The following is a 16618-nucleotide window of genomic DNA, read 5'->3' on the forward strand; positions in this document are numbered from 1 at the left end:
AGTTAAAATCAAGTCTGAGTCTGTATATTACTAGTTCTTTTACTAAGTGTTATTTTGATATTAACATTCTTTTGTCTAAATGCAACTTCAGGGTGACTGACCCAGAGCTGCCACGTTCCCAGTTCCAAGATGGAGATTTTAGGATAGTATTGACTTTCTGACAACCCAATTATGATGCATTATAAGACCTGCAGCAGTGATTTCTATATAAATCCTACACTGCTTTGGGGTGTACGTTCAAAATCAGCATAGACCATAGGGTCTGCTTCCTGGAAGTGGGTAATGTGGCATCTCTGCTGACATCTTAGGCAGCCTGCTTTTTATCTCTTGGAAGACAAATTTTTTAAAAGGCAGACTTTTCTTTCATAGTACATCTATATTTTATACAGAGAACAATTCAAGAAACAAAAAGGTATTAGGAGCCTTCAACAATCAGGACAAATCCTTTAATTGCACAGCATGTGTTTTGTACATCAATCTTGTACCATTGACCCGACAAAGACCGTGTTTCGGCACAAAGCACCTGCATCAGGGGTCTATATTAAACATAAATATAATTAGAAATCATACTATGAACCAAATACAATTAAAAAACTGACAACACAAAGAGAAAACTTGAAAGAACCAATGCACATATATAATGTGGACATGCATATGGAGCAATCTGAGGAGTACGTGAACCACTGTGTCACAAGTGAATCATTAGGAACTTAAGTGTAAAATAATGAAGAAGTGATATTGAATAGTGCCAAATTGGTTTAACTATAAAGTGTTCTTATATAAATCAGGCAATAAGTGAAGATGTGTAAAGCTGAATATAGTAAATGTAAAAGGTTTAAATTTCCTAATGAAAGGGTGCCGTGACAAAAAACTGTCAATTGGTGGAAATAAGACAGTCGTTGCATTATACCTGGCAAGATCCCAAAAAAGTACAAAACATTCTATACTGCTTATCCCAGAAATAGTGGATTTTCCCCAAGTCCATTTAATAATGGTCTATGGACTTTTTCTTTAGGAAGCCGTACAAACCTTTTTTAAACTATGCTAAGCTAACTGCCTTTACCACATTCTCTGTCAACGAATTCCAGAGTCAGGTATATAAAGTAGCACATATGAGTTTATCTTGTTGGGCAGACTCAATGGACCATACAGGTCTTTTTCTGCCGTCGCCTACTATGTTACTATGTTGCATTATACCTACTGTGATGCAAATGACAAATGTTATAGTCCTTATGTTAGAAAGTGCCAAAATTAGGGTTAAGCGGCAAAGAACTAAAGAAACTCACCATTCAATCTCTGTAATTTAGAATGAAGAAACCAGCTGAATGCACAACAAACGGGACTTAAGTCCTTTAAAAAAATAACAACATGAAAACATGAAAAATAAGATCAATAGGGAATAAAACATAAAAATGCAAAAATTGCAAATAATTCATCTAACTTAAAATCTTGCTTAGACTATGGACTCTTAACTTTCTCAGATACCATCAATTAAAAAACATATAGCATTAAGTGCTACTCTAACCACATAACAAGCACTAACCTGGGTCCCAAATGCAAGTTCATATCCATTATCAGCAAACCCTGTTTATTTTCATTTCCAAAGTACCAGTGAATGTTAGAAAGACGTTCAACTTTTCTCTTACTTAGAAACAGACTTTGAATTGATTTGCTCTTTTTCTGACCACTGACAGGTCAGGTGTGACCTATGAACTGCATAAGCTAAAAGCTCAAACTTAAGAACTGCATTTCTCTGTACTTTTGCTGAGAGCTGCATGGTCCTGCTAACCCAGCAAGGAGCATTCATCCCCCCTCCCCTGGCAGAACTGGTGCCACTGATTCTACACAAGAATGTATATATAGTTTGGAAGTGAAGATGTTTTGAGATTATTAGATAAAGACCTGGGTACTAGAAAATTCCTATAACGAAATGGCATCTAAAATCTTCTGTAAAAGTAACCTTGGACTTATTATAAGATGTTGTGTTCTATAAACATTCAGATAGCATGTACCATTTTGCGTGACACAGAAGTTAGCTGATGGAACACATGTAACATAGAATTTAGCTGAACTTGCAAGTTGGAAGGGGGGATTGCTGCTCAGTCCAGTGTATATAAAGCCACTGTGGTACTGTATTAGTCGAGAGGGGGGTCAGATGATCGACAGAGCGTAAGCCTTTGTAGCTATTTGTAATTACCTAATTGTCTAATTGCCCTATTGCCTAATTGCTTCATTATCTAATTATTTTACCCTAATTACTCTAATTACTTTACCTAACTGCTGTATTGCCATATTGCTTTGTTATCATCCAAAGATTGGTAAGTAATAAAGACCTTTCCTCCTGCAGAAACATAGTCTCTGTCCTCCCTAATTTCTCTGACTCACTCTGCCTATCCTGTCATCCCATATGGGAATGACTGGTCCACTGTATCAGTGGTGTAGGAAGGGGGTAGGGGCGGTCCGGCAGTTGAGGATGTCCAAAATGTGGATGTTACTTTGAGAAGGACATCCATGCCTTTGCTATGCCTCTGACACCCCCTTTATTTATTTTTTCTTGGATTTTGGATCACAAGTAGCAGCAGTGGAATTTGAACTGGCCACCTCTGGATTACAAGACCAGTGCTTTACCACTAGGCCACTCCTCTCTCTTGAAATTTGGCCGTCCCTGTGGGGGGGGGGGGGGCAGTTCAGGACGTCCAAAATGTTTGAAAGGACATCCACGCCTTCGCTATGCCTCCGCTGACACACACACACACACCTCCTCCTCCCCCCCCCCCCCCCCCCAGGGACATGCATACTGCTGCGATGGACCTGAGTGTGATATTTGAGGCTGGCAAAAAAAGTTTTTAATGTTGATTTTTTTCAGTGTGGGAGGGGGTTAGTCACCACTGGGGGAGTCAGGGGATGTCATCCCCGATTCCCTCCGGTGGTTATCTGGTCAGTTCGGGAACCTTTTTGAGGCTTGGTCGTAAGAAAAAATGGACCAAGTAAAGTCAGCCAAGTGCTCGTCAGGGACACCCTTCTTTTTTCCATTATTGCTCGAGGACGCCCATCTGTTAGGCACGCCCCAGTCCCGCCTCTGACACGCCCCCGGTAACTTTGGTCATCCCTGTGATGGGAAGCAGATGGGGAAGCCCAAAATCGGCTTTCGATTATGCCGATTTGGGCGACCCTGAGAAAAGGACGCCTATCTCCCGATTTGTGTTGAAAGATAGGCGCCCTTCTCTTTTGAAAATGAGCCTGAAAGAGTGCTCTAAAGCACTTTTAACTGCAGGTTGTAGCAAAGATTTTAAGCCACTGAGCTTCTGAGAGGCAGACTGCTTTGTCAGCACTTCTAACCCCACGAAACTTTCAGGATCAGACACTGTTAATCAAACACACTTACTGTGCTGCAGAATGATGTAATGCCCCAGTATATAGCCTTAGCCCCAGATGTCTAGGACAAAAACATAACATACATACATACCTATATCTAGCACATAGTACTATCCAGTCCAGGACACTGTGCAATAACTTTTCAGCCCAGATGTACTGAAGGCTTTCTCCCATTTTGGTGGGGCTGCCAAGGAAGGGATTAATTAGCTTCTAATAGAGGGGCATAATTGAACGAAAACGCCTATCTCCATGGGCGTTTATCTCCGAGAACGGGTCCGTGAAGGGGCGGACCGAACCATATTTTCGAAAAAAATAGATGCCCATGTTTTATTCAACAATGTGTGAGCTGGGCGTTTTTGTTTTTCAGCGATAATGGAAAATGAAAGCGCCCAGCTCAAAAACGAATAAATCCAAGACATTTATTCGTGGGAGGGGCCAGGATTCGTAGTGTACTGGTCCCCCTCACATGCCAGGACATCAACCGGGCACCCTAGGGGGCACTTTTACAAAACCAACAAAACAGGTAAAAGAGCTCCCAGGTGCATAGCACCCTTCCCTTGTGTGTTGAGCCCCCCAAATCCCCCTCAAAACCCACTGCCCACAAGTCTACACCATTACTATAGCCCTAAGGGGTGAAGGGGGGCACCTACATGTGGGTACAGTGGGTTTGGGGGGGTTGGACGACTAATAAGCATTAAGCAGCACAATTGTAACAGGTAGGGGGGATGGGCCTGGGTCCACCTGCCTGAAGTCCACTGCACCCCCTAACAACTCCTCCAGTGACCTGCATACTGCTGCCAGGGAGCTGGGTATGACATTTGAGGGTGAAAATAAAAATTTGTGAAACATCATTTTTTTGTGGTGGGAGGGGGTTAGTGACCACTGGGGGAGTCAGGGGAGGTCATCCCCGATTCCCTCCAGTGGTCATCTGGTCATTTAGGGCACTTTTTGGGGCCTTATTCGTGAAAAAACAGGGTCCAGGAAAAGTGTCCTAAATTCTAGCTAAAAACGCATACTTTTTTCCCATTATCAGTGAAATGCGCCCATCTTTGTTCGGCAGATAACCACGCCCCAGTTCCGCCTTCGCCACACCTCTGACACGCCCCCATCAACTTTGTCCGCATCCACGACGGAGTGCAGTTGAAAACGTCCAAAAATCGGCTTTCGATTATACCGCTTTATTCGGTTTTGTGAGATAAACGTCCATCTCCCGATTTAGGTCGGAACTTGGGCGTTTTTCTCGTTCGATTATAAGCAGGTTAGTCATTTAGAAATGGTACTAAAAGTACAATGTGCTTTAAAAAAAAGTTTACAAAATCAAGTTTTAGAAGGTAAGCTACTTGAAATGACAGCATGAGTTAAAATCTAAAAAAAAAAAAAAGTTAAAAACAAGCTTGATTTATAAAAGGAGATTCTATTAAAAAAAAAAAAAGCCTAAATATCTGTAAACTGAACTTGTTACATTAGCTCACCGGCAGAGAGCTGTCAAAAAAGGGAATGCATTAGATGCCGAAATGACAGGAAGAAAAATTGCTCCATAGCTAAGTATTTCCCAATCGATTAAATATTATTCTAATATTTGAATTATTATTTTCTTGTTCTAAGCATGACCTAGTTCATCTGTTGAAACCAGTAGAGATAGTGTTTGCATATTGCGCTGCTATCTCCATGTACAACCCAGGAAAAGAGAGAGAACGTGATTTTGCACAGTTCAGTCAAGGGAAGCAACCAAGTTTTACAGCTTTAAAAACTGCCTAAGACCACAGCAACAGTTGCACTTTTCTTTTTTTCACTCCTGCTCGCAACAGTACAGCCAGGATCACATATACACCCCATCGCCAGCCCTGCCAGCTGCCCCTTTGTCAGGAGTCTCCCTATCCTCACCAACACCTCAGTGCAGACACCTCATCCTTTGGAATCCTAACGGTTTGGCCAGGAGGAAAGCTGCAATCTCACTCATCCTAGGACCATACCCAGGGGCGTAGCTACGTGGGGCCACGGGGGCATGGGCCCCCGCAGATTATGCCTTGGCCCCCTCTACATTTGACCCACCGCCGCCCGCCCCCTGCCCCGCCACCGCTGCATCAGGTACCTTGTTTGCTGGCGGGGGTCCCCAATCCCCGCCAGCTGAAGAGTCTTTTTCAGCGCCAGTCGACTCTGGCGCCTTCGTTTTGTGATCATATGTTTCTGATGCCTTACGTCCTGCACCGTGCATGTAGCCCCGTGCAGGACGTAAGGTGTCAGAAACAGTTGATCACAAAACTAGGGTTACCATATTTGCCCTAAGAATAAAAAGAGAACACATACCCCACCCCTTGTCACACCCCTTCCCGTCCCTTTCTCACCCCTTCCCCACCCCCTATACAAGACTTCTATGGAAGTCTCGCGAGGCTGCCGCCTGAATTGCTTATGAGCCCAATTAGTGCATAGTGGAGTCTTCTTTGGATATCAATGAATGGTTTTTATCCAGGAGTGGCGAGGAGTGGACAACCGGCATATATATTTCCACGTATTCAAGCCCTCTTCCACCATTCCCATTCCCTGCCCCCCCTCAATCCCAGACTCCACAAAAGTCTCCCAATTACTCACCTTGAGTGCAGTAGTCGGTTGGTGGTGTTGCGTTGGCGAGGGGGGGGGGGTGCACAGCACAGCAGTGCAGCGGAGAATTCCACAGAATGACCCTCTCTTGGGTACTCCAAGAACCAAGATTAACTTGGACTGGCTCCTGGCAGGCAGGCTGAGAGTCACAGTGCAGGATTCAGGATTTGCAGTTGTGCTGCTGTAGCTTGCTTGCTTCCTCTCTCATCTTCTGATTCAGGCGGGGCCAGTAGGAGTCAGGGACTGTCAGACCCGAGTCATATCACTCAGCACCAGAGTGCCAAGTATCACATATGTACACATTCTTTTTGTAGGACACTGAGGGTTAGAGTCTGGAGCAATACTTTATGTCATAAAACTGTGTTTGCTTTTTTATTACCTCAGTGCTGCATAGCTGACCGGCGTGGTCTTTTCAGAAAAGAGAGTAGTTAAAGAAGGTAAGCCAACCTCGGCAGTTTTTATATTCTTTGTGTGAGGCGTGCGCCCAGTCTCTGTTGCACATGCATGCACGGCATTAGGCAGATAGTGTGAGCTCTGGTGAATATTTGCAAAAGCCTCACTGAAACCTTACCACCTGGAAAAAAAAAAACGTTAGTTCCCTCCTGTGCTTCTGTCAGTCTCAGGCAGCTTCTGATGCATAGCATTAGGCAGGCAGTGTGAGCTCTGGTGAATGTTTGCATAATAATATAATAAACTAGTAAAAAAGGCCCGTTTCTGGAACGAATGAAACGGGCGCTAGCAAGGTTTTACTACTACTACTTAACATTTCTAAAGCGCTACTAGGGTTACGCAGCGCTGTACAATTTCCTGGGAGTGTGTATGTTTGAGAGAGAGAGGCAGAGTGAATGTGCGGGTGTGTGACAGAGTGAGACTGTGTGTGTGACAGTGTGTGTGTGAGAATGAGAGTGTGTGACAGGGCCCCCTCCCCTGTTCCTAATGCCCCTCACCCCGTTCCCTCCCCTCCTTTTCCTCCTGCTTCCCACACTTTCGGTTCCTTAAGGCTTTCAAAAGTCTATGTACCCCCGTGGCCCTAACGCCCAGTATCCGGATACCCCACCGCTTTCCTCCTCAACCCTCCCCCAAGATGTAATACTTTCGCGTCGTTCATTTTTTTATGTTTAATAGTTTTTTATTGATGACAAAATCAGGTAGACAGGCAACTAGTACGTTGTACATAAATCAATTAGCATAGCATTTAACAAACTAAACAGAGATTGGCTAGTACAGTAGTCATCATATGCCCCCTTTTTCTCCCCATCTGGCCCTCCACTGCCCTTCCCTCTCTAGGAAATTACTCCCTTCTTCTATCATATTGGGGATCAACAGTCCTTTGGTTACATAACATGAAACTATTCAACAATTATAAATTGCATCCATTCAACTTCCAACTAGCTGAGTGCTACCTTAATAGTGATCCTATCATTTATATTGTCTATTATTCCTTACATCCTTTCCCCCCCCCCCACCCCCCCGCTCTTGCCAAATTGATCAGGTATTTTAAAATTGTTGCATGCATAGACTCACCCTGTCATACATTTCTGCTGACATCAACTGTCTGGAATAGATAAAGAGCCTGAACTCTGATAGCTCTCTTCCATTCCGCAATTAGCGCAAGCATTTACAACTACAAAATTTATAGGGCAAGTGCTGTATTTGTTCATTTTTTTAAAAAAGTGTCCTATCTACCCTGTGTACAAATGCCCGGCATTCAGATTGTGTTCCTCTCGTAAATTTTCATTTCTTTCATTCATTCAGAACTTGCCCCCCCCCCCCCCCCACCCCCCCCCCCCCCGAACACTTTTGGTTCCTTCAGTCTTTTAAAACTCTCCTATGTACCCTGTGTGCTAATGGGCAGCATTTAGATTGTTTCCCTGTCCCAAATTTGCATGTCTTTCAGTCATTCACAACTCCCCCCCTCCCCCATTTAACACTTTCGGTTCCTTCAGTCTTTTAAAACTCTCCTATCAACCCTGTGTCCTAATGGCCAGCACTCAGATTGTTTTGCTTTGCCAAATTGTCTGTCACTGATTTCACTGAGGTCAGTGCCTGCCTGCCTAGCAGACCACTTCTGGCAGGCACGGTCCCAAGCACATCCTGTTGGAGGTGAGAATTATTATATAGGATAGGATAACAAAAGCAAAAGCCTCACTGAAATCTTACCACCTGGAAAAAAAAAACATTAGTTCCCTGCTGTGGAGGAAGGTGGTTTCCTTGTGTGGTGTGGGATTTTTGGGAAGCTTTAATTAAGACAAACACTGCTGTGCTGATAAGGAAACAAAAAAGCAGTGTGAGGGGGGAAGCAGAGGAATTACGATCGATGGATCGGGGAGACAAGTGACAGTCTGCTGCTGTGCTGCTGCAGCCTCCCTGTTGAACTTGAAAAAAAATTAACTGGTAAACTTTCTGGACAAGTTGCAGCACAGAAAGCGGCGCACGGCTCTTCTGTCAGTCTCAGACAGCTCTCTCTCTTCTTGATTCCTCCGTCTCTTGAAGCTTTGCTCAGCTTAGTAACATTACTGGCAGCCTGGCTTTGAGGCTCAACGGCTCAGGAGACATCAGTGGTGATCATGTCTGGATTCGTGGATGTAGTCAATCAAACAAGCGGTGAGTCAGTAGGTGCACGCACGCACCGTGCCTTGGCCCTTTGCCGTCGTCCGGTCCCGACTCCCGACCAGGGCCATGCTGATACGGTAAGCGGGGTAAGTACCGCAGGAGGGCACCGACCTCTGGAGGGCGCCGCCGCAGTGCTTACCCTCGCCGCTTACCTGAGCTCCGCGCCTCCGAGGCCTTTAAATCTTTTACCTCCGGTCGCAGCAGCGTCAGTGAAAGTGCTGCCGTCTCCCTTCCCTTCGCGCTGGTTGGTTCACTCAGTGTCCCGCCTTCTTCTGACGTCAGAAGAAGGTGAGACACTGAGGGAACCAACCAGCATGAAGGGAAGGGAGACGGCAGCACTTTCACTGACGCTGCTGCGACCGGAGGTAAAAGATTTAAAGGCCCAGGGCACGGAGCTGAGGTAAGGGAAGGGCAGAGAGGCATGGATGGGAGGGCAGAGAGGCATGGATGGGAGGGCAGGGCCCAGGGAGAGGACAAATTGCTGGAAATGGAGGGGAGAGGAGAGAGGAGGATTGCTGGCTATGGATGGAGGAGGGAAGGGCAGAGAGGGACAAGGATGGACATGGATGGGAGGACAGGGCCCAGGGAGAGGACAAATTGCTGGAAATGGAGGGGAGGGGAGAGAGGAGGATAGCTGGCTATGGATGGAGGAGGGAAGGGCAGAGAGGGACAAGGATGGACATGGATGGGAGGTCAGGACCCAGGGAGAGAGGAGAAATTGCTGGAAATGGATATAGAGCAAGAAATGAAGAAGAAAGGAGGAAAGTAAAGAAATAAATGGAAAGGAAACCCTGGAAACGGAGTTAAGAGGACAGATAGCAGCAGAATCAGAATGATCGGAAAAAGAAAGTCAGCAGACAACAAAGGTAGAAAAAAATCATTTTATTTTCTTTTTAGCATTTGGAATATGTCCACTTTGAGAATTTACATCTGCTATCTTATTTTGCAATGTATAGCAATTTGTTTCTAAGAATATTGCTGACAATTCCTTTCAGTGTGGCAAGTGGTGAGCGATCATTTTCAGGGGGGGGGGCGCCAACTAATAGTCTACAGGGGGGCGCCAGAGACCCTAGGCATGGCCCTGCTCCCGACCTACTCTGTTGTCCTCCAGTTGTTGTTCTCCAAGTTCGAGCTCCTTTCTGCCCACCAGCCAGCCGCCACCCGACGCGTGCACTGCATGAGGACCTTGCATGCGTGGTGACACTGCTGGCGTAGGCGCAGAAAGTCCCAGTGCAAGACAATAGATCAGCTGATCAGGCTGGCTGGCACACGCACAGACGCTGCTGCCTGCTGGCGTTGGCCCGTGCAAAGGTCATGGTCATGTGACCCGAACTGAAAAGAAACCCGAACAAATAGAGAAAACTCGGAAACCCGCCCAGACTCCTGATGGCACCCTCAAAAAGAGGACATGTCCGGGGAAACCCGGACATATGGTAACCCTACACAAAACGAAGGAGTCGGCTGGCGGGGATTGGGGACCCCCGCCAGCAAACAAGGTACCTGATGTGACGACGGGGCGGGGGGGGGGGGTTGTGGCGGCAGCGGGGGGAGGCGGCTAAACAGTGCCCCCCACCTCGGGCTCTGGCCCCCCCCCTCCCGCCGAGGTCTGGCTATGCCCTCGTCCATACATCTCTCCTTCAGAAAAATCATGATTTATTCCCCCTTTTTGCTTTCCCTCTCTCATACCAAATTGCCTACAAACAAGTAGTTATCAGAGTCTGGCAACAAGTGAAGGGACCATTATAAAAGCAATGAAAAGTGATTTCTTAGCTGGATCAGTATTTTTAGGAACCTACCAATCAAGTGTGGAGCAGGAGCAGGAGCAGCAGTCAGTGTCCAAGCACAGCTGGGCTAAATCTGCAACAAATTGCAGTCTTCACAGAGAGGAAGGAAGCCCACTGACCGGACTTCATTTGTCTGAAGAGAGCAGCAGCTGCTCAGCACTCACAGCACTCAGCCACAGTTTTTTTTTTCACATGACTGAGCTACAACTACAAGTGCAGCTGTGATTGGTTGTCAGGCAGCCTGACGGGTGCCTAAAAGAACACTCCTAAATGGATGATTCTGACGAAGAGGGCTGCTGGTTACCAGCCACACACCAATTCAGAGCACCCTTTTAGGTAATGCCAACACTGTGTAGTACATTTAAAATGAATTGGAGAAAAAGTTTCTTCACTCAACATGTAATTAAACTCTGGAATTCGTTGCCAGAGAATGTAGTAAAAGCAGTTAGCTTAGCGGGGTTTAAAAAAGGTTTGGATGGCTTCCTAAAGGAAAAGTCCATAAGCCATTATTAAAATGGACTTCGGGAAAATCCACTTCTTATTTCTATCATAAGCAACATAAAATGTACTTTTTTGGGATCTTGCCAGGTACTTCTGACCTGGATTGGCCACTGTGAGAAACAGGATGGACCTTCGGTCTGTCTCAGTATGGCAATACCTATCTACTTATATGCTTATGTACTGGAACCCTCTCAGTCTGTCATGTTTCTTTTCCTTTACCTCTCTGGACCTGTGCTGTTCCCAGGACCCTGCCTGCTGGACAATGTGCACCTCTCTGGACCTTCACTGCATCCCTGTGGCTGTCTGATGTCTAAATGTACTGTTATGTCTATAATTACTTTCCTGTATATATTTTTCGTGTGTTTCTTTGGACGCTCCATAATCACCCCTTTTGGATTTCTGTAACATGTATCTGTATACATATGTTGTAGATATATTAATTATTTGTGACTAATATACGCAATTTCTGATAACTTAACTGTCATATCTCTTCATCATGTACAATGAGTCTGTGGGATTTTGATGTTATAGATTTTAATGGTATGAATTTATATGTGATCATATATATATATATTTTTTTTTTATTGTTATTTGGTTTCTGATGTTACAAATTTATATTTGATTTTAATGTCATTCTTTTTAAAAAAAAAAATTTTTGTTTAATTTATGTAATTTCTATGTTATTACTTTACGTTTTTATTTAGATGTTAAGACGTATTATTTATTATTTATTATCTTATTTTCTAGCCCCTGAAGCAGCCCAGAAGGGCGAAACACGGCCTGTGTCGGGCTATTATATGTATATGTATATGAGTTTCTGTATACATATTTTAATTTTGCTATATTAATAAAACATATCTTGGTTTATCAACGATCTGCTTTGTACAGTTTCCTCCCTGTGAGCTATGCCAGGCTCCAGCAACAATTCTGCAACTAGAAGACTTCTTTTCCAGCAAAGATCACCATTAAACCGCCTTCATCACTCAAGCCAGCAGCAGAAAGAATACATCTGAGCTCAATCAAAATGAGTTACTCTTAATCTTGCCTAATTAATAATTCAGACTTTCTAACAATATTTATCTAGTGGCACATTTCCCTTGTGTAAAATCCCTAAAAACTGCCTTCTAACATTGTATTACCTGTATTGTAAATACTTTATTAGTAAAAATCTGGTCCTTTTGTTCTGAGCACATGTCCTTAAATATTATACAGTACAAGTTAATGTTAATTCCTCAAATATATATATCCTTTTATCCTTTTTTTCAACAGGACTGGGACTCTTTGTTCAGTAAATAAACATCTCTTATGTTGCACTTATATCTCCTCACTTATACCCGCTCGGCATGTCGCACTACTACCATTTAGAATTCTATTGTTTCTTCTTTTTAAATTTTGTTTTATTTTGCTCTTAAGGCAGTGTTGGCTGTACATTTGAGCTGGGAGGACAGTTCTTAATCCCTGGTTAGGTATGTCTTTTTTAGTATAATCACTTTGGGATCATTTGTGTCAGGATTCACATGGCATGCAAAATGTGCATGTAAGTTCTCACATATATTGGTGACATATTTTTGTATTATGATGATGGTTAAATTGATTTTCATTGGATTTCTTCATGTTTTTAATATATATTGATCATTGGTTTGGGGATTGCAAGTTGTCAAATGGTATTTAAATATATGTATACTATTACAATTTTTTAGGACTTTATGCATGCTGATATGTACACGTTTGTGATGTATATTTTAAGTTATTTTATCATTTTATGAATATATTCATGGTGTATGTTCATAGTCATAATGCATGCCCACATACATGATTCATATATGTTCATTTTTATGATTTATATGTTTTTTAATATAATTTCAATTTGTATATTTTTTATTAGAATTTTACCCCTGATGTAGCCAATTAGGCGAAATGTGGCCACTTTGGGTCTTTTTTTGAATAAAGGATTTATTGGACTACTAGTAAAAAAGGCCCGTTTCTGACACAAATGAAACGGGCGCTAGCAAGGTTTTCCTTGGAGTGTGTATGTTTGAGAGAGAGAGTGTGTGTGAGAGTGACTGTGTGAGAGAGAGTGAATGTGCGAGTGTGTGTGTGTGACAGAGAGAGAGTGAGACTGGGTGCGAGTGTATCTGTGAGAGAGAGAGTGTGTGTGAGCATGAGAGTGTGTGCCAGGGCCCCCCCTTCCTCCTAGTTCCAGGGTCCCCCTCCATCCCGCTCTCTGAGTTCCAGGGTCATCCCCCCACCCTCCCTTCCTCACAGTTCCAGGGTTCTTGTCCCCCTCCCTCCCTCCGAGTTCCAGGGTCATCCCCTCCCTCCCTGCCTGCCTCCGTGTTTCAGGGTCCCCTCCCTCCCCTGCATTATGCTCTCTCCCCTGCATTCATCCATATGCAGGCAACGTCCTCTGTGCCCTGCCCCCTCCATCCATCCATGTGCAGCATCTCTCCCCTGCCCCCTCCACCTCCCTCCGAGTTCCAGGGACCCCTCCCTCCCCCTTCCGAGTTCCAGTGTCCCCCTCCGTCCCTCCCTCCCAGTTCCAGGGTCCCATGGAACTGGGAGGGAGGGGGGACGGAGAACGTTGGAGGAGTGACGTAAGCAGGTGGTTATAATCCCAGTGACACACATTGGAAGGTTGGAGGAGAACATTGGAGGAGTGATGTCAGCAGGTGGTTACGATCCCAGTAAGACACATTGGAATGTTGGAGGAGCAAATTATTATATTAGATAAATCCTCTTGGACTCCTGGGGGTGTGTTTACTAAGGTGTGTTAGCATTTTTAACACGCCTGTAAATTTAAGGTGCATTAAACACTAACACGCCTATACATTTCTATGGGCATGTTAGCGTTTAATGCGCGTAAACCATTTATGCACATCAAAAACGCTAACGCGTCCATAGCGCCGCATAGTAAACATAGACGTTGGTCTGCTCTGTGTTTTACTTCTTGTTGTGTGCTGCAGATCTGAACAGCCTCTTCTTTGGTACTGTACGATTACATCTGTGTCCTACTACTCAGTTTCTATTGTTAAACATCTTTTTTGTGAGGAAAACATGCAAAGCATGGCTTATGGAATTCTTTCCTACTCCTCTGCACATATATATGTATTTATGAGCACATGGCACATGTATGTCTGTATTTGCATTGCTTCTGGGTACACGTGTGTTTGTGTTTTGCTTATGGACAATGTCTTCAAATGGGTTAGTTTTACACATGTTTTAACCAGTGTAAACTATTGGCACACATGGGTACTTTCATAAATAGGGCTGTCTGCCTCTTTGTGGATGATACGAAAATCTGGTGTGGATAACATGAGAAAGGACCTAGCGAAGCTTGAAAAAATGGCCCTGAATTTGGCAGCTAAGATTTAATCAATACAAATTACCTGGGGTATCTTGTACTATCCTGGTTTCAATGAGATAGAAACTGCTCATTCACAAACAGAAACCCTTAAATATATTTTTCTATTTTTTCTGTATGCTCTTTAATATCATTATAAATTTAACAAACAAATTCAAACTATATATGTACTCTACATCATTGTGAGTAACTTTGCAATAATAAATTCTTTATAAACAATACAGTGCTCAGTAGTGCATATTATCAATCACTCTGAATGAATGGCTATCCTGCTTATAATCGAACGAGAATAACGCCCAAGTTCCGACCTAAATCGGGAGATGGGCGTTTATCTCACAAAAACGAATAACGCGGTATAATCAAAAGCCGAATTTGGGTCGCTTTCAACTGCACTCCGTCGCGGATGCGGACAAAGTGGACGGGGGCGTGTCGAAGGCGTGTCGAAGGAGGAACTGGGGCGTGGTTATCGGGCGAACAGAGATGGGCGCCCTTCGCCGATAATGGAACAGTTTTGAGCTAGAATTTAGGACACTTTTCCTGGACCCTGTTTTTTTACGAATAAGGCCCCCAAAAGTGCCCTAAATTACCAGATGACCCCCAGAGGGAGTCGGGGATGACCTCCCCTGACTCCCCCAGTGGTCACTAACCCCCTCCCACCACAACAAATGATGTTTCACAACTTTTTACTTTCACCCTCAAATGTCATACCCTCCTCCCAAGCAGCAGTATGCAGGTCCCTGGAGCAGTTGTTAGGGGGTGCAGTGGACGTCAGGCAGGTGGACCCAGGCCCATCCCCCCCCTACCTGTTACAATTGTGCTGCTTAATGCTATTAGTCGTCCAACCCCCCCCAAACCCACTGTACCCACATGTAGGTGCCCCCCTTCACCTCTTAGGGCTATAGTAATGATGTAGACTTGTGGGCAGTGGGTTTTGAGGGGGATTTGGGGGGCTCAACACCCAAGGGAAGGGTGCTATGCACCTGGGAGCTCTTTTACCTTTTATTTGTTTTTTGTAAAAGTGCCCCCTAGGGTGCCCGGTTGGTGTCCTGCCATGTGAGGGGGACCAGTGCACTATGAATCCTGGCCCCTCCCACGAACAAATGCCTTGGATTTATTCGTTTTTGAGCTGGGCGATTTCATTTTCCATTATCGCTGAAAAGCAAAATCGCCCAGCTCACACCTTGACGAATAAAACATGGGCGTCTTTTTCTTTTAAAAAATACGATCCGCCCCGCCCCTTCACGGACCCGTTCTCGGAGATTAACGCCCATGGAGATAGGCGTTTCTGTTCCATTATGCCCCTCTATGTAATATGATCACCCATACATCACTGCACTGTGTCCCTCCCTGCCTCCAGTATCTCAGTCGGAAAGTCTTCCGTTTTAATGTTAGCTTTTCATAATAAATCCCAAGTACTTATCTGGAGATGATATCCCAGGACACCATTTTCAACAAAGTGACGTAATCGGCATATTCAGAGTGAGTGGTAAACATTTATAAAGAATTTATTATTGCAACGTTACTCACAATGATGTAGAGTACATATATAGTTTGAATTTGTTTGTTAAATTTATAATGATATTAAAGAGCATACAGAAAAAATAGAAAAATATATTTAAGGGTTTCTGTTTGTGAATGAGCTAAAATTTAATGCCAAAAAATGCAGGGTCATTCATTTGGGCTGCAAAACTCTGAGGGAACAATACAGTTTAGGGGGTGAAGGACTTTTGTGCATGAAAGAGGAGCAGGACTTGGGTGTGATCATATGTGATGATTAAGGTGGCCAAACAGGTAGAAAAGGCAACGGTGAAAGCTAGAAGGATGCTTGAGTGCATAGGGAGAGGAACGGCCAGTAGGACAAAAGGAGGTTATGAGGCCCCTGTATAAGACTGTGTATGAGACCTCTGTTGTGCCCTTTCACTGATTGTGATTGCCATGCAGCTTAAACCAGAGTATATCACTATGAAAACTCAGAACTTTTGAACCAAAATCTTCTTTAATGCAGCAATCAACTAAGAAAAAATAATGCAAACTGGGAGTCTGTTCTCCACTAGCTCTCTCTCCATACAAGAGACACTGGGAGTAATTCAACAACATACTGAGTAGAGAAGCTGGTAAAATCTTGATAGCATCACATTAGTTTGAAGGAGGTCATACAGCAAAATGCAGCATGGGCAGTTTCAGTTCACAGAGGAGATATACTGCAGACGAACTCTTACAGATCTGATGGAGACAGAAAGGGGGTGGCAACAAGCCCAGCATGTGAGTTATAATAAAGCCAGCAGTTGAGACTGGGAGCAAGATGCACTAAAAAATCATTAAAGCCCTTTCCTTACCGATTCCCTTAGCAAATCGGTAAGGAATGGGCATGCATCAAGGAAAAGGA

The 16618-nt window shown here is 44.2% G+C and overlaps 1 protein-coding gene and 1 long non-coding RNA gene across 2 annotated transcripts in view; one reads left to right on the forward strand and one right to left on the reverse strand.

Annotated features, from left to right (window-relative positions):
- The window catches only part of LOC115465865 (retinol dehydrogenase 16-like), a 101698-nt gene that overhangs the window by 41765 nt on the left and 43315 nt on the right, over nucleotides 1-16618 (forward strand). The window lies entirely within an intron of this gene.
- Nucleotides 1187-10550, reverse strand: LOC115465870. Its single transcript, XR_003941471.1, has 4 exons — nucleotides 10383-10550; nucleotides 5965-6547; nucleotides 3467-3559; nucleotides 1187-1350 (listed from the first exon to the last, which is right to left on the reverse strand). It is a non-coding gene; the product is annotated as an uncharacterized LOC115465870 (long non-coding RNA).

The sequence above is a fragment of the Microcaecilia unicolor genome, chromosome 3, assembly GCF_901765095.1.
Source record: "Microcaecilia unicolor chromosome 3, aMicUni1.1, whole genome shotgun sequence".
Lineage (NCBI taxonomy): Eukaryota > Metazoa > Chordata > Amphibia > Gymnophiona > Siphonopidae > Microcaecilia > Microcaecilia unicolor.